This window comes from Thermobia domestica, chromosome 6 (genome assembly GCF_964235325.1).
Source record: "Thermobia domestica chromosome 6, izTheDome1.hap1.1, whole genome shotgun sequence".
Classification (NCBI taxonomy): domain Eukaryota; kingdom Metazoa; phylum Arthropoda; class Insecta; order Zygentoma; family Lepismatidae; genus Thermobia; species Thermobia domestica.
This window is the reverse complement of record NC_137459.1, coordinates 124,828,631-124,845,042: the sequence shown is the minus strand read 5'-3', so window position 1 is coordinate 124,845,042 and position 16,412 is coordinate 124,828,631.

Below are 16,412 nucleotides of genomic sequence, written 5' to 3'. Positions count from 1 at the left end.
GCGAGTAGCTTGCTTTTTGCGAATGGAGCGCCCCGCAGCGGCGAGTCTCATTAATTTCTTGACACATATTTTGTCTGAGCATAGTGTTTCAGGACGTTGTTTTGATCATCCCCCACAATCCCTCCGGGTAGCTTGATTCTAGCGAATGTAGCGCCACTCTGCGGCGGGTATCAGTACTTTCTGCATACACTTTATGAGGGCATAGTTCGTCAGTGCGTTAATAGTTTTGATCATCAACCACAATCCATCAGATTAGCTTGCTTCTAGCGATTGGAGCGCCACACAGCGGCGAGTCTCATTACTTTCTGCATACACTTTATGAGGGCATAGCTCGTCAGTGCGTTAATTGGTTTGATCATCCACCACAATCGATCCGGGTAGCTTGCTTCTAGCGAATGGAGCGCCACGCAGTGGCGAGTCTCATTACTTTCTGCATACACTTTACGAGGGCATAGTTCGTCACTGCTTTAATTTTTTTGATAATCCATCACCATCCCTCCGTGTAGCTGGCTTCTAACGAATGGAGCGGAACACAGCCGCGAGTGACATTACTTTCTTGACACATACTGTGAGCGACCATAGTGCTTCAGTGCGTTATTGGTGGATCATCTACCACAGCCCCACCGGAGAGCTTACTTCAAGGGAATGGACCGCCACGCAGCGGCGAGTCTCATTAATTCCTTGACACATACTGTGTGTGAGCATAGTGCTTCAGTGCGTTAATTGGTTTGATCATCCACCACAATCCCTCCGGGGAGCTTGCTTCAAGCTAATGGAGCGCCACGCAGCGGCGAGTCTCATTACTTTCTGCATACACTCTATGAGGGCATAATTAGTCAGTGCGTTAATTGTTTTGATCATCCACCACAATACCCTCCGGGGATCTTGCTTCAATCTAAAGGAGCGCCACGCAGCGGCGAGTCTCATTACTTTCTGCATACACTTTATGAGCACATAGATCGTCAGTGCGTTAATTGTTTTGATCATCCACAACAACCCCTCCGGGGAGCTTGCTTCAAGCGAATGGAGGGCCACGCAGCGGCGAGTCTCATTACTTTGTTCACACATACTATGTGTGAGCATAGTGCTACACTGCGTTAATTGGTTGGATCATCCACCACAATCCCTCCGGGGAGCTTGCTTCAAGCGAATGGAGCGCTACGAAGCGGCGAGTCTCATTACTTTCTTGACATATACTGTGCGTGAGCATTATTCGTCAGTGCGTTAATTGTTTTGATCATCCACCATAATCCCTCCGGGTACTTTCCTTCTAGCGAATTGAGAGCCACGCAGTGGCAGTCTCATTACTTTGTTTACACATACTATGTGTGAGCATAGTGCTTCAGTGCATTAATTGATGGATTATCTTCCACGACCTTTCCGGAGAGCTTACTTCAAGCGAACGGACCGCCACGGAGCGTCGAGTCTGATTAATTCCTTGACATATACTGTGTGTGAGCATAGTGCTTCAGTGCGTTAATTGGTTTGATCATCCACCACAATCCCTTCGAGGAGCTTGCTTCAAGCGAATGGACCGCCACGCAGCGGCGAGTCTCATTACCTTCTTGACACATACTGTGTGTGAGCATAGTGCTTCAGTGCGTTAATTGTTTTGATCATCAACCATAATCCCTCCGGGTAGCTTGCTTTTAGAAAATGTCGCGCCCCGCAGCGGCGAGTCTTATTAATTTTTTGCAAAAATATTTTGTCTGAGGAAAGTGCTGCAGTGCGTTGTTTTGATCATCCCCCACAATCCCTCCCTGTCGCTTGATTCTACCGAATATAGCGCCACGCTGCATCGAGTATCAGTACATTCTGCATACTCTTTTTGAGGGCATAGTTTGTCAGAGCGTTAATAGTTTTGATCATCAACCACAATCAATCAGAGTAGCTTGCTTCAAGCGATTGGAGCGCCACGTAGCGTATAGTCTCTTCAATTTCTGCATACACTTTATGAGTGCATAGTTCGTCAGTGCGTTAATTGTTCTGATCATCCAACAGAATCCTTCTGGGTAGCTTGCTTCTAGCGAATGGAGCGCCACGCAGCGGCGAGTCTCATTACTTTCTGCATACACTTTATGAGTGCATAGTTCGTCAGTGCGTTAATTGTTCTGATCATCCAACAGAATCCTTCCGGGGAGCTTGCTTCCACGGAATGGAGCGCTACGCAACGGCGAGTCTCATTACTTTCTTGACAAATACTGTGTGTAAGCTTAGTGCTTCAGTGCGCTAATTGGTTGGATCAACCAGCACAATCCCCCCGGGGAGATTGAGTCTAGCGAATGGAGCGCCACGCAGCGGAGAGTCTCATTACTTTCTTGACACATACTGTGTGTGAGCATAGTGCTTCACTGCGTTAATTGGTTGGATCATCCACCAGAATCCCTCCGTGTAACTTGCTTTTAGCGAATGGAGCGCCATGCAGCGGGGAGTCCCATTCCTTTCTTGACACATACTGTGTTTGAGCATAGTTCGTCAGTGCGTTAATTGTTTTGATCTTTCACCAGAATCCCTCCGGGAGGTTGCTTCTAGCAAATGGCGCGCTACGCAGCGTCGAGTCTCATTATTTTCTGGACACATACTGTGTGTTAGCATAGTGCTTCAGTGCGCTAATTGTTTTGATCATCCTCCACAATCCTTCCGGGTAGCTTGCTTTTAGCGAATGGAGCGCCCCTTAGCGGCGAGTCTCATTAATTTCTTGACACATATTTTGTCTGAGCAAAGTTCTTCAGTACGTTGTTTTGATCATCCCCCACAATCCCTCAGATTAGCTTGCTTCTAGCGATTGGAGCGCCACGCAGCGGAGAGTCTTATTACTTTCTGCATACACTTTATGAAGGCATACTTCGTCAGTGCGTTAATTGCTTTTAGCATCCACCAGAATCTTTCCGGGTAGCTTGCTTCTAGCGAATGGAGCGCCACGCAGCGGAGAGTCTCATAACTTTCTGCATACACTTTATGAAGGCATAGCTCGTCAGTGCGTTAATAATTTCATCATCCACCACAATCCATCCGGGTAGCTTGCTTCTAGCGAATGGAGCGCCACGCAGCGGCGAATCTCATTACTTTCTGCATACACTTTACGAGGGCGTAGTTCGTCACTGCGTTAATTTTTTTGATATTCCAACACCATCCCTCCGTGTTGCTGGCTTCTAACGAATGGAGCGCCACGCAGCCGCGAGTGACATTAATTTCTTGACACATACTGTGAGTGAGCATAGTGCTTCAGTGCGTTATTGGTGGATCATCTACCACAGCCCCACCGGAGAGCTTACTTCAAGCGAATGGACCGCCACGCAGCGGCGAGTCTCATTAATTCCTTGACACATACTGTGTGTGAGCATAGTGCTTCAGTGCGTTAATTGATGGATTATCTACCACAACCTTTCCGGAGAGCTTACTTCAAGCGAACGGACCGCCACGGAGCGTCGAGTCTGATTAAATCCTTGACATGTACTGTGTGTGAGCATAGTGCTTCAGTGCGTTAATTGGTTTGATCATCCACCACAGTCCCTTCGATGAGCTTGCTTCAAGCGAATGGACCGCCACGTAGCGGCGAGTCTCATTACCTTCTTGACACATACTGTGTGTGAGCATAGTGCTTCAGTGCGTTAATTGTTTTGATCATCAACCATAATCCCTCCGGGTAGCAAGCTCTTAGCGAATTGAGCGCCACGCAGCGGCGAGTCTCATTACTTTCTGCATAATCTTTACGAGGGCATAGTTCGCCAGTGTGTTAATTGTTTTGATCATCCACCACAACCCCTCCGGGGAACTTGCTTCAAGCGAATGGAGGGCCACGCAGCGGCGAGTCTCATTACTTTGTTGACACATACTATGTGTGAGCATAGTGCTACACTGCGTAAATTGGTTGGATCATCCACCACAATCCCTCCGCGGAGCTTGCTTCAAGCGAATGGAGCGCCACGCAGCGGCGAGTCTCATTACTTTCTTGACACATACTGTGCGTGAGCATGGTGCACCAGTGCGTTAATTTCTTGGATATTCTACCACAATACCCACCGGGGACCTTATTCGAGCTAATGTAACGCCACGCAGCTGCGAGTCTCATTATTTTCTTGACACATATTGTGTGTGAGCGTGGTGCTTCAGTGCGTTAATTACTTGGATCATCTACCACAATACCCTCCGGGGAGCTTGCTTTAAGCTAATGGAGCGCCACGCAGCGGCGAGTCTCATTACTTTCTGCATACACTCTATGAGGGCATAGTTAGTCAGTGCGTTAATTGTTTTGATCATCCACCACAATACCCTCCGGGGATCTTGCTTCAATCTAATGGAGCGCCACGCAGCGGCGAATCTCATTACTTTCTGCATACACTTTATGAGCACATAGTTCGTCAGTGAGTTAATTGTTTTGATCATCCACCACAATCCCTCCGGGGAACTTTCTTCAAGCGAATGGAGGGCCACGCAGCGGCGAGTCTCATTACTTTGTTGACACATACTATGTGTGAGCATAGTGCTACACTGCGTAAATTGGTTGGATCATCCACCACAATCTTTCCGCGGAGCTTGCTTCAAGCGAATGGAGTGCCACGCAGCGGCGAGTCTCATTACTTTCTTGACACATATTGTGCGTGAGCATAGTTCGTCAGTGCGTTAATTGTTTTGATCATCCACCATAATCCCTCCGGGTACTTTCCTTCTAGCGAATGGAGCGCCACGCAGTGGCCGTCTCATTACTTTGTTTACACATACTATGTGTGAGCATAGTGCTTCAGTGCGTTAATTGATGGATTATCTACCACAACCTTTCCGGAGAGCTTACTTCAAGCGAATGGACCGCCACGGAGCGTCGAGTCTGATTAGTTCCTTGACATATACTGTGTGTGAGCATAGTGCCTCAGTGCGTTAATTGGTTTGATCATCCACCACAATCCCTTCGAGGAGCTTGCTTCAAGCGAATGAACCGCCACGCAGAGGCGAGTCTCATTACCTTCGTGACACATACTGTGTGTGAGCATAGTGCTTCAGTGCGTTAATTGTTTTAATCATCAACCATAATCCCTCCGGGTAGCTTGCTTTTAGCTAATGGAGCGCCACGTAGCGTATAGTCTCTTTACTTTCTGCATACACTTTATGAGTGCATAGTTCGTCAGTGCGTTAATTGTTCTGATCATCCAACAGAATCCTTCCGGGTAGCTATCTTCTAGCGAGTGGAGCGCCACGCAGCGGCGAGTCTCATTACTTTCTGCATACACTTTATGAGGGCCTAGTTCGTCAGTGCGTTAATTGTTTTGATCATGCACCACAATCCCTCCGGGTAGCTTGCTTCTAGCGAATGGAGCGCCACGCAGCGGCGAGTCTCATTACTTTCTGCATATACTTTACGAATGCATAGTTCATCAGTGCGTTAATTATTTTCACAATCTTCCAATTTCCCTCCGGGTGGCTTGCTTCCAGCGAATGGAGCGCCACGGAGCGTCGAGTCTAATTAATTCCTTGACAAATACTGTGTGTGAGCATAGTGCTAGACTGCGTTAATTGGTTGGATAATCCACCAGAATCCCTCCGGGTAGCTTGCTTCTAACGAATGGAGCGCCACGCAGCGGCAAGTCTCATTATTTTCTGGACACATACTGTGTGTTAGCATAGTGCTTCAGTGCGCTAATTGCTTTGAGCATCCACCACAATCCCTCCGAGTAGCTTGCTTTTAGGGAATGGAGCGCCCCGCAGCGGCGAGTCTCATTAATTTCTTGACACATATTTTGTCTGAGCAAAGTGCTTCAGTACGTTGTTTTGATCATCCGACCACAATCCCTCCGGGTAGCTTGATTCTAGCGAATGTAGCGCCACGCTGCGGCGAGTATCAGTACTTTCTGCATACACTTTATGAGGGCATAGTTCGTCAGTGCGTTAATAGTTTTGATCATCAACCACAATCCATCAGATTAGCTTGCTTCTAGCGATTGGAGCGCCACGCAGCGGAGAGTCTTATTACTTTCTGCATACACTTTATGAGGGCATAGCTCGTCAGTGCGTTAATTATTTTCATCATCCACCACAATCCATCCGGGTAGCTTGCTTCTAGCGAATGGATCGCCACGCAGCGGCGAGTCTCATTACTTTCTGCATACAATTTAAGAAGGCATAGTTCGTCACTGCGTTAATTTTTTGATAATCCACCACCATCCCTCCGTGTAGCTGGCTTCTAACGAATGGAGCGCCACGCAGCGGCGAGTCTCATTAATTCCTTGACACATACTGTTTGTGAGCATAGTGCTTCAGTGCGTTAATTGGTTTGATCATCCACCACAATACCCTCCGGGGAGCTTGCTTCAAGCTAATGTAGAGCCACGCAGCTGCGAGTCTCATTATTTTCTTGACACATACTGTGTGTGAGCATCGTGCCTCAATGCGTTTATTGTTTTGATCTTCCACCACAATTTCTCCGTGTAGCTTGCTTCTAGCGAATGGAGCGCCATGCTGCGGCGAGTCCCATTACTTTCTTGACACATACTGTGTTTGAGCATAGTTCGTCAGTGCGTTAATTGTTTTGATCTTTCACAAGAATCCCTCCGGGAGGTTGCTTCTAGCAAATGGCGCGCCACGCAGCGTCGAGTCTCATTATTTTCTGGACACATACTGTGTGTTAGCATAGTGCTTCAGTGCGCTAATTGTTTTGATCATCCACCACAATCCCTCCGAGTAGCTTGCTTTTTGCGAATGGAGCGCCCCGCAGCGGCGAGTCTCATTAATTTCTTGACACATATTTTGTCTGAGCAAAGTGCTTCAGTACGTTGTTTTCATCATCCCCCACAATCCCTCCGGGTAGCTTGATTCTAGCGAATGTAGCGCCACGCTGCGGCGAGTATCAGTACTTTCTGCATACACTTTATGAGGGCATAGTTCTTCAGTGCGTTAATAGTTTTGATCATAAACCACAATCCATCAGATTAGCTTGCTTCTAGCGATTGGAGCGCCACGCAGCGGCGAGTCTCATTACTTTCTGCATACACTTTATGAGGGCATAGCTCGTCAGTGCGTTAATTAGTTTGATCATCCACCACAATCCATCCGGGTAGCTTGCTTCTAGCGAATGGAGCGCCACGCAGCGGCGAGTCTCATTACTTTCTGCATACACTTTACGAGGGCATAGTTCGTCACTGCTTTAATTTTTTATAATCCACCACCATCACTCCATGTAGCTGGCTTCTAACGAATGGAGCGGAACACAGCCGCGAGTGACATTACTTTCTTGACACATACTGTGAGTGAGCATAGTGCTTCAGTGCGTTAATTGGTGGATCATCTACCACAGCCCCACCGTAGAGCTTACTTCAAGCGAATGGACCGCCACGCAGCGGCGAGTCTCATTAATTCCTTGACACATACTGTGTGTGAGCATAGTGCCTCAGTGCGTTAATTGTTTTGATCATCCACCACAATCCCTCGGGGTTGCTTGCTTCCAGCGAATGTTGCGCCACGCAGCGGCGAGTCTCATTACTTTCTTGACAAATACTGTGTGTAAGCATAGAGCTTCAGTGCGCTAATTGGTTGGATCAACCACCACAATCCCCCCGGGGAGATTGAGTCTAGCGAATGGAGCGCCACGCAGCGGCGAGTCTCATTACTTTCTTGACACATACTGTGTGTGAGCATAGTGCTTCACTGCGTAAATTGGTTGGATCATCCACCAGAATCCCTCCGAATAGCTTGCTTCTAACGAATGGAGCGCCACGCAGCGGCAAGTCTCATTACTTTCTTGACACATACTGTGTGTGAGCATAGTACTTCAATGCGTTAATTGTTTTGATCATCCACCACAATTTCTCCGTGTAGCTTGCTTGTAGCGAATGGAGCGCCATGCAGCGGCGAGTCCCATTACTTTCTTGACACATACTGTGTTTGAGCATAGTTCGTCAGTGCGTTAATTGTTTTGATCTTTCGCAAAAAATCCCTCCGGGAGGTTGCTTCTAGCAAATGGCGCGCTACGCAGCGTCGAGTCTCATTATTTTCTTGACACATACTGTGTGTTAGCATAGTGCTTCAGTGCGCTAATTGTTTTGATCATCCTCCACAATCCCTCCGGGTAGCTTGCTTTTAGCGAATGGAGCGCCCCGCAGCGGCGAGTCTCATTAATTTCTTGACACATATTTTGTCTGAGCAAAGTGCTTCAGTACGTTGTTTTGATCATCCCCCAGAATCCCTCCGGGTAGCTTGATTCTAGCGAATGTAGCGCCACGCTGCGGCGAGTATCAGTACTTTCTGCATACACTTTATGAGGGCATAGTTCGTAAGTGCGTTAATAGTTTTGATCATCAACCACAATCCCTCAGATTAGCTTGCTTCTAGCGATTGGAGCGCCACGCAGCGGAGAGTCTTATTACTTTCTGCATACACTTTATGAGGGCATAGTTCGTCAGTGCGTTAATTGCTTTTAGCATCCACCAGAATCCTTCCGGGTAGCTTGCTTCTAGCGAATGGAGCGCCACGCAGCGGCGAGTCTCATTACTTTCTGCATACACTTTATGAGGGCATAGCTCGTCAGTGCGTTAATTATTTTCATCATCCACCACAATCCATCCGGGTAGCTTGCTTCTAGCGAATGGATCGCCACGCAGCGGCGAGTCTCATTACTTTCTGCATACAATTTACGAGGGCATAGTTCGTCACTGCGTTAATTTTTTGATAATCCACCACCATCCCTCCGTGTAGCTGGCTTCTAACGAATGGAGCGCCACGCAGCGGCGAGTCTCATTAATTCCTTGACACATACTGTTTGTGAGCATAGTGCTTCAGTGCGTTAATTGGTTTGATTGGTTAGATGGCGACATAATAATTAAAACAGAGAAAGGATGTCCGCAAGGATCAATATTAGGACCCCTACTATGGGACATAGAATTAAAACCTTGCTTGGAAAAAATAAACAAAAAGCAAGAAGTCGATAAAATAGTGGCATTCGCCGATGACGTCGTAATAACAACATCAGGAAACAGCCGAAGGGAATTAGAAGAAAAAGTTAAAAAGATAACAGAAACACTTGAAGAATGGAGTATGGAGAGTAAATTAAGGATATCATCAAAGAAAACCAAATATCTAATTTTCGGCACAAAACTACAAAGAAACCCGACTATAAAATTAAATGGAGTAGGAGTAGAACGAGCGCAAAGCATAAAATACCTTGGCATAATGCTAGACGATAGACTAAAATTTGATGAACATTTGAAATATATAGTAAAAAGGGGAAACAGTGTAGCGAATAAATTGACTACTATTGCAAGAAACAGATACAGGCTACCATTAAAAATACTAAGACTATACCAAGAAACTATTTTGTCAGCTACCATGGCGTACGCATCCAGCGTTTGGATTGATAGACTATTAAGAAATAAGACTTACAGAAATCAAATCAATAGACCACAAAGAAACCTATTAATCAGAATGTCTGGAGCTTTTAACACTACTTCGCATAGCGCACTCTGTATAATCCTTGGTATCCAACCAATGAACTATGTGTTATTGCAAAGGGCAATTAATTACTGGTTAAGGAAAGAAGAGAAAAGGAAAATTAGAGAAATTTTTAACAGGGATCTAAAAGATGAGAAAGAAATTAACGACAACATAATACAACTATGGGATAAAGAATGGCAGGAATACAGTGGAGCGCAACGATTACATAGAATTTTTCCTAGCATCGTCGATAGACTAAAAATAAACCACTTAAATCCAACATATGGATTGGTTCATTATCTATCAGGCCATGGACCATACGAACAACACCTCCACAGAATCAAGTTAAGACCCAGCCCAACGTGTGAATGCGGAGAAGAAGGAACTCCTGAGCACCATGTCATGTGGTGTCCATTATTAGAAGAAATTTTAGAACTAAGAACTCAAATAAGAGAAAAATCACTGAAAGAAATAATAGAAGTAGAGGAAGACTGCAAGAAATTGGAAAATTTGACAAATGAATACTCCGAACTAAGACGAAAAACTTACAGAAGAAGAATAGAAGGATGAGTGCAAGTGGAAGAATGTGTGAAGAAGTCCTCGGACCGGAAAAAAGACTCCTGGAATCCAAGCACTGGATCACCGTGCTTTCGCCGAGGACCAGAATGCGTGCTGCACCTCCAGCCTCTCGGTTTGGAAAGGAACTCCGGTGCAAGAGTGAATGTTGCGTGAGTGCATGAGTAGAGGTGAAGCGAGGATAGTGTCTCAGAGATAAATAATAGAGCAACTCTCGCCAATAGGACGGCCCATCCCGGGCGTGCCGGCCGAAGGATAAAACGGACCAGGGCCTGCACTAAGTGCTCTGAGTGGGCCCTGGACCTCAAGCCAGCACAAATGGGTGGAAACTGGCATTGATACGCAACTGAGAACACTAAAGCATCAAAGCAAAAGTAACAGGAAACGCCTATATAGAAGCATCAGAAAATTAAAAGTTTTGAAAATGTGAAAATTTAGATAAAAGTAAGTGTAGCGTGTGTGTTTCATAGTGTAAGTACTAGTTGGTGAAAGTTAGTGATTTCATCAAAAGTAGTCAGTGTCAATAGTGAGTGTAGTGTAGTGTTGATGCAGGATAGTGAAAAGAGGTAAAAATAAAGGTGAAAAGCCAGTGTAAATAGTGCAAATGTGAAATAGAACACACAGGAGAGAAATGCAGGCAGAAACCAGAGAAACCAAACATACAGAGTGAAAACCTGAAGAAAAGAAGAAAGAAGAAGATGACCAATAGGTAAACACGAAAACACAAAACATACGACATTCAAAACAACACACACGTAACAAACTTAAACTCAATAAAACAAAAAAACACACAAAATCTCACAAGACTAGAAATGAGAGTAGAGTTAAGCAAATATTAAGTTTAGTTATTTTTTTTTTGTTTTTTGTTTTTTGTTCGTTTCATCTTTTTTTTGTCCAATCCCTTGTTTAGGTTTCACGTCCTTTTCCCCTTCCCTTTCCTTCTTCAAAATTATGAAATAAATAAACCCAAAAGAGAAATCATTCGCAATGATGATACTTCGCCGGTTTTGAATGCTCAAGGCACCGGCTGACAGTAACGCGGCTGAGCGAATGAAAAAAAAAAAAATGGTTTGATCATCCACCACAATACCCTCCGGGGAGCTTGCTTCAAGCTAATGTAGAGCCACGCAGCTGCGAGTCTCATTATTTTCTTGACACATACTGTGTGTGAGCATCGTGCCTCAATGCGTTTATTGTTTTGATCTTCCACCACAATTTCTCCGTGTAGCTTGCTTCTAGCGAATGGAGCGCCATGCAGCGGCGAGTCCCATTACTTTCTTGACACATACTGTGTTTGAGCATAGTTCGTCAGTGCGTTAATTGTTTTGATCTTTCACAAGAATCCCTCCGGGAGGTTGCTTCTAGCAAATGGCGCGCCACGCAGCGTCGAGTCTCATTATTTTCTGGACACATAATGTGTGTTAGCATAGTGCTTCAGTGCGCTAATTGTTTTGATCATCCACCACAATCCCTCCGAGTAGCTTGCTTTTTGCGAATGGAGCGCCCCGCAGCGGCGAGTCTCATTAATTTCTTGACACATATTTTGTCTGAGCAAAGTGCTTCAGTACGTTGTTTTCATCATCCCCCACAATCCCTCCGGGTAGCTTGATTCTAGCGAATGTAGCGCCACGCTGCGGCGAGTATCAGTACTTTCTGCATACACTTTATGAGGGCATAGTTCTTCAGTGCGTTAATAGTTTTGATCATCAACCACAATCCATCAGATTAGCTTGCTTCTAGCGATTGGAGCGCCACGCAGCGGCGAGTCTCATTACTTTCTGCATACACTTTATGAGGGCATAGCTCGTCAGTGCGTTAATTAGTTTGATCATCCACCACAATCCATCCGGGTAGCTTGCTTCTAGCGAATGGAGCGCCACGCAGCGGCGAGTCTCATTACTTTCTGCATACACTTTACGAGGGCATAGTTCGTCACTGCTTTAATTTTTTATAATCCAGCACCATCACTCCGTGTAGCTGGCTTCTAACGAATGGAGCGGAACACAGCCGCGAGTGACATTACTTTCTTGACACATACTGTGAGTGAGCATAGTGCTTCAGTGCGTTAATTGGTGGATCATCTACCACAGCCCCACCGGAGAGCTTACTTCAAGCGAATGGACCGCCACGCAGCGGCGAGTCTCATTAATTCCTTGACACATACTGTGTGTGAGCATAGTGCCTCAGTGCGTTAATTGGTTTGATCATCCACCACAATCCCTCCGGGTTGCTTGCTTCCAGCGAATGTTGCGCCACGCAGCGGCGAGTCTCATTACTTTCTTGACAAATACTGTGTGTAAGCATAGAGCTTCAGTGCGCTAATTGGTTGGATCAACCACCACAATCCCCCCGGGGAGATTGAGTCTAGCGAATGGAGCGCCACGCAGCGGCGAGTCTCATTACTTTCTTGACACATACTGTGTGTGAGCATAGTGCTTCACTGCGTTAATTGGTTGGATCATCCACCAGAATCCCTCCGAATAGCTTGCTTCTAACGAATGGAGCGCCACGCAGCGGCAAGTCTCATTACTTTCTTGACACATACTGTGTGTGAGCATAGTACCTCAATGCGTTAATTGTTTTGATCATCCACCACAATTTCTCCGTGTAGCTTGCTTGTAGCGAATGGAGCGCCATGCAGCGGCGAGTCCCATTAGTTTCTTGACACATACTGTGTTTGAGCATAGTTCGTCAGTGCGTTAATTGTTTTGATCTTTCACCAGAATCCCTCCGGGAGGTTGCTTCTAGCAAATGGCGCGCTACGCAGCGTCGAGTCTCATTATTTTCTGGACACATACTGTGTGTTAGCATAGTGCTTCAGTGCGCTAATTGTTTTGATCATCCTCCACAATCCCTCCGGGTAGCTTGCTTTTAGCGAATGGAGCGCCCCGCAGCGGCGAGTCTCATTAATTTCTTGACACATATTTTGTCTGAGCAAAGTGCTTCAGTACGTTGTTTTGATCATCCCCCAGAATCCCTCCGGGTAGCTTGATTATAGCGAATGTAGCGCCACGCTGCGGCGAGTATCAGTACTTTCTGCATACACTTTATGAGGGCATAGTTCGTAAGTGCGTTAATAGTTTTGATCATCAACCACAATCCCTCAGATTAGCTTGCTTCTAGCGATTGGAGCGCCACGCAGCGGAGAGTCTTATTACTTTCTGCATACACTTTATGAGGGCATAGTTCGTCAGTGCGTTAATTGCTTTTAGCATCCACCAGAATCCTTCCGGGTAGCTTGCTTCTAGCGAATGGAGCGCCACGCAGCGGAGAGTCTCATTACTTTCTGCATACACTTTATGAGGGCATAGCTCGTCAGTGCGTTAATAATTTCATCATCCACCACAATCCATCCGGGGAGCTTGCTTCTAGCGAATGGAGCGCTACGCAGCGGCGAGTCTCATTACTTTCTGCATACACTTTACGAGGGCATAGTTCGTCACTGCGTTAATTTTTTTGATAATCCACCACCATCCCTCCGTGTAGCTGGCTTCTAACGAATGGAGCGCCACGCAGCCGCGAGTGACATTACTTTCTTGACACATTCTGTGAGTGAGCATAGTGCTTCAGTGCGTTATTGGTGGATCATCTACCACAGCCCCACCGGAGAGCTTACTTCAAGCGAATGGACCGCCACGCAGCGGCGAGTCTCATTAATTCCTTGACACATACTGTGTGTGAGCATAGTGCTTCAGTGCGTTAATTGATGGATTATCTACCACAACCTTTCCGGAGAGCTTACTTCAAGCGAACGGACCGCCACGGAGCGTCGAGTCTCATTAAATCCTTGACATATACTGTGTGTGAGCATAGTGCTTCAGTGCGTTAATTGGTTTGACCATCCACCACAGTCCCTTCGAGCGTCTTGCTTCAAGCGAATGGACCGCCACGTAGCGGCGAGTCTCATTACCTTCTTGACACATACTGTGTGTGAGCATAGTGCTTCAGTGCGTTAATTGTTTTGATTATCAACCATAATCCCTCCGGGTAGCTTGCTTTTAGCGAATGGAGCGCCCCGCAGCGGCGAGTCTTATTAATTTTTTGCACATATTTTGCCTGAGGAAAGTCCTGCAGTGCGTTGTTTTTATCATCCCTCACAATCCCTCCAGGTCGCTTGATTCTAGCGAATATAGCGCCACGCTGCATCGAGTATCAGTACTTTCTGCATACTCTTCTTGAGGGCATAGTTTGTCAGTGCGTTAATAGTTTTGATCAAAACCACAATCCCTCAGAGTAGCTTGCTTCTAGCGATTGGAGCGCCACGTAGCGTATAGTCTCTTTACTTTCTGCATACACTTTATGAGTGCATAGTTCGCCAGTGCGTTAATTGTTCTGATCATCCAACAGAATCCTTCCGGGTAGCTTGCTTCTAGCGAATGGAGCGCCACGCAGCGGCGAGTCTCATTACTTTCTGCATACACTTTATGAGGGCATAGTTCGTCAGTGCGTTAATTGTTTTGATCATGCACCACAAACCCTCCGGGAAGCTTGCTTCTAGCGAATGGAGCGCCACGCAGCGGCGTGTCTCATTACTTTCTGCATACACTTCACGAAGGCATAGTTCATCACTGCCTTAATTATTTTGACAATCCACCACAATCCCTCCGGGTTGCTTGCAGCGAATGGTGCGCCACGCAGCGGCGAGTCTCATTACTTTCTTGACAAAGACTGTGTGTAAGCATAGTGCTTCAGTGCGCTAATTGGTTGGATCAACCACCACAATCCCCCCGGGGAGATTGAGTTTAGCGAATGGAGCGCCACGCAGCGGAGAGTCTCATTACTTTCTTGACACATACCGTGTGTGAGCATAGTGCTTCACTGCGTTAATTGGTTGGATCATCCACCAGAATCCCTCCGGGTAGCTTGCTTCTAACGAATGGAGCGCCACGCAGCGGCAAGTCTCATTACTTTCTTGACACATACTGTGTGTGAGCATAGTACCTCAATGCATAAATTGTTTTGATCATCCACCACAATTTCTCCGTGTAGCTTGCTTCTAGCGAATGGAGCACCATGCAGCGGCGAGTCCCATTACTTTCTTGACACAGACTGTGTTTGAGCATAGTTCGTCAGTGCGTTAATAGTTTTGATCTTTCAACAGAATCCCTCCGGGAGGTTGCTTTTAGCGAATGGAGCGCCCCGCAGCGGCGAGTCTCATTAATTTCTTGACACATATTTTTTCTGAGCAAAGTGCTTCAGTACGTTGTTTTGATCATCCCCCACAATCCCTCCGGGTAGCTTGATTCTAGCGAATGTAGCGCCACGCTGCGGCGAGTATCAGTACTTTCTGCATACACTTTATGAGGGCATAGTTCGTAAGTGCGTTAATAGTTTTGATCATCAACCACAATCCCTCAGATTAGCTCGCTTCTAGCGATTGGAGCGCCACGCAGCGGAGAGTCTTATTACTTTCTGCATACACTTTATGAGGGCATAGTTCGTCAGTGCGTTAATTGCTTTGATCATGCACCACAATCCCTCCGGGTACCTTGCTTCTAGCGAATGGAGCGCCACGCAGCAGCGAGTCTCATTACTTTCTGCATACACTTTATGAGGGCATAGTTCGTCAGTGCGTTAATTGTTTTGATCATGCACCACAATCCCTCCGGGTACCTTGCTTCTAGCGAATGGAGCGCCACGCAGCGGCGAGTCTCATTACTTTCTGCATACACTTTACGAAGGCATAGTTCATCTGTGCGTTAATTATTTTCACAATCCACCACAATCCCTCCGGGCGGCTTACTAACAGCGAATGGAGCGCCACGCAGCGGGGAGTCTCATTACTTTCTTGACAAATACTGTGTGTAAGCATAGTGCTTCACTGCGCTAATTGATTGGATCAACCACCACAATCCCCCCGGGGAGATTGAGTCTAGCGAATGGAGCGCCACGCAGCGGAGAGTCTCATTACTTTCTTGACACATACTGTGTGTGAGCATAGTGCTTCACTGCGTTAATTGGTTGGATCATCCACCAGAATCCCTCCGGGTAGCTTGCTTCTAACGAATGGAGCGCCACGCAGCGGCAAGTCTCATTACTTTTTTGACACATACTGTGTGTGAGCATAGTGCCTCAATGCGTTTATTGTTTTGATCATCCACCACAATTTCTCCGTGTAGCTTGCTTCTAGCGAATGGAGCGCCATGCAGCGGCGAGTCCCATTACTTTCTTGACACATACTGTGTTTGAGCATAGTTCGTCAGTGCGTTAATTGTTTTGATCATCCACCACAATCCCTCCGGGTAGCTTCCTTCTAGCGATTGGAGCGCCACGCAGTGGAAGTCGCGTTACTTTCTGGACACGTACTGTGTGTGAGCATAGTGCTTCAGTGCGTTAATTGGTGGATCATCTTCAACGAATCCAACGGAGAGCTTACTTCAAGCGAATGGACCGCCACGCCGCGGCGAGTCTCATTAATT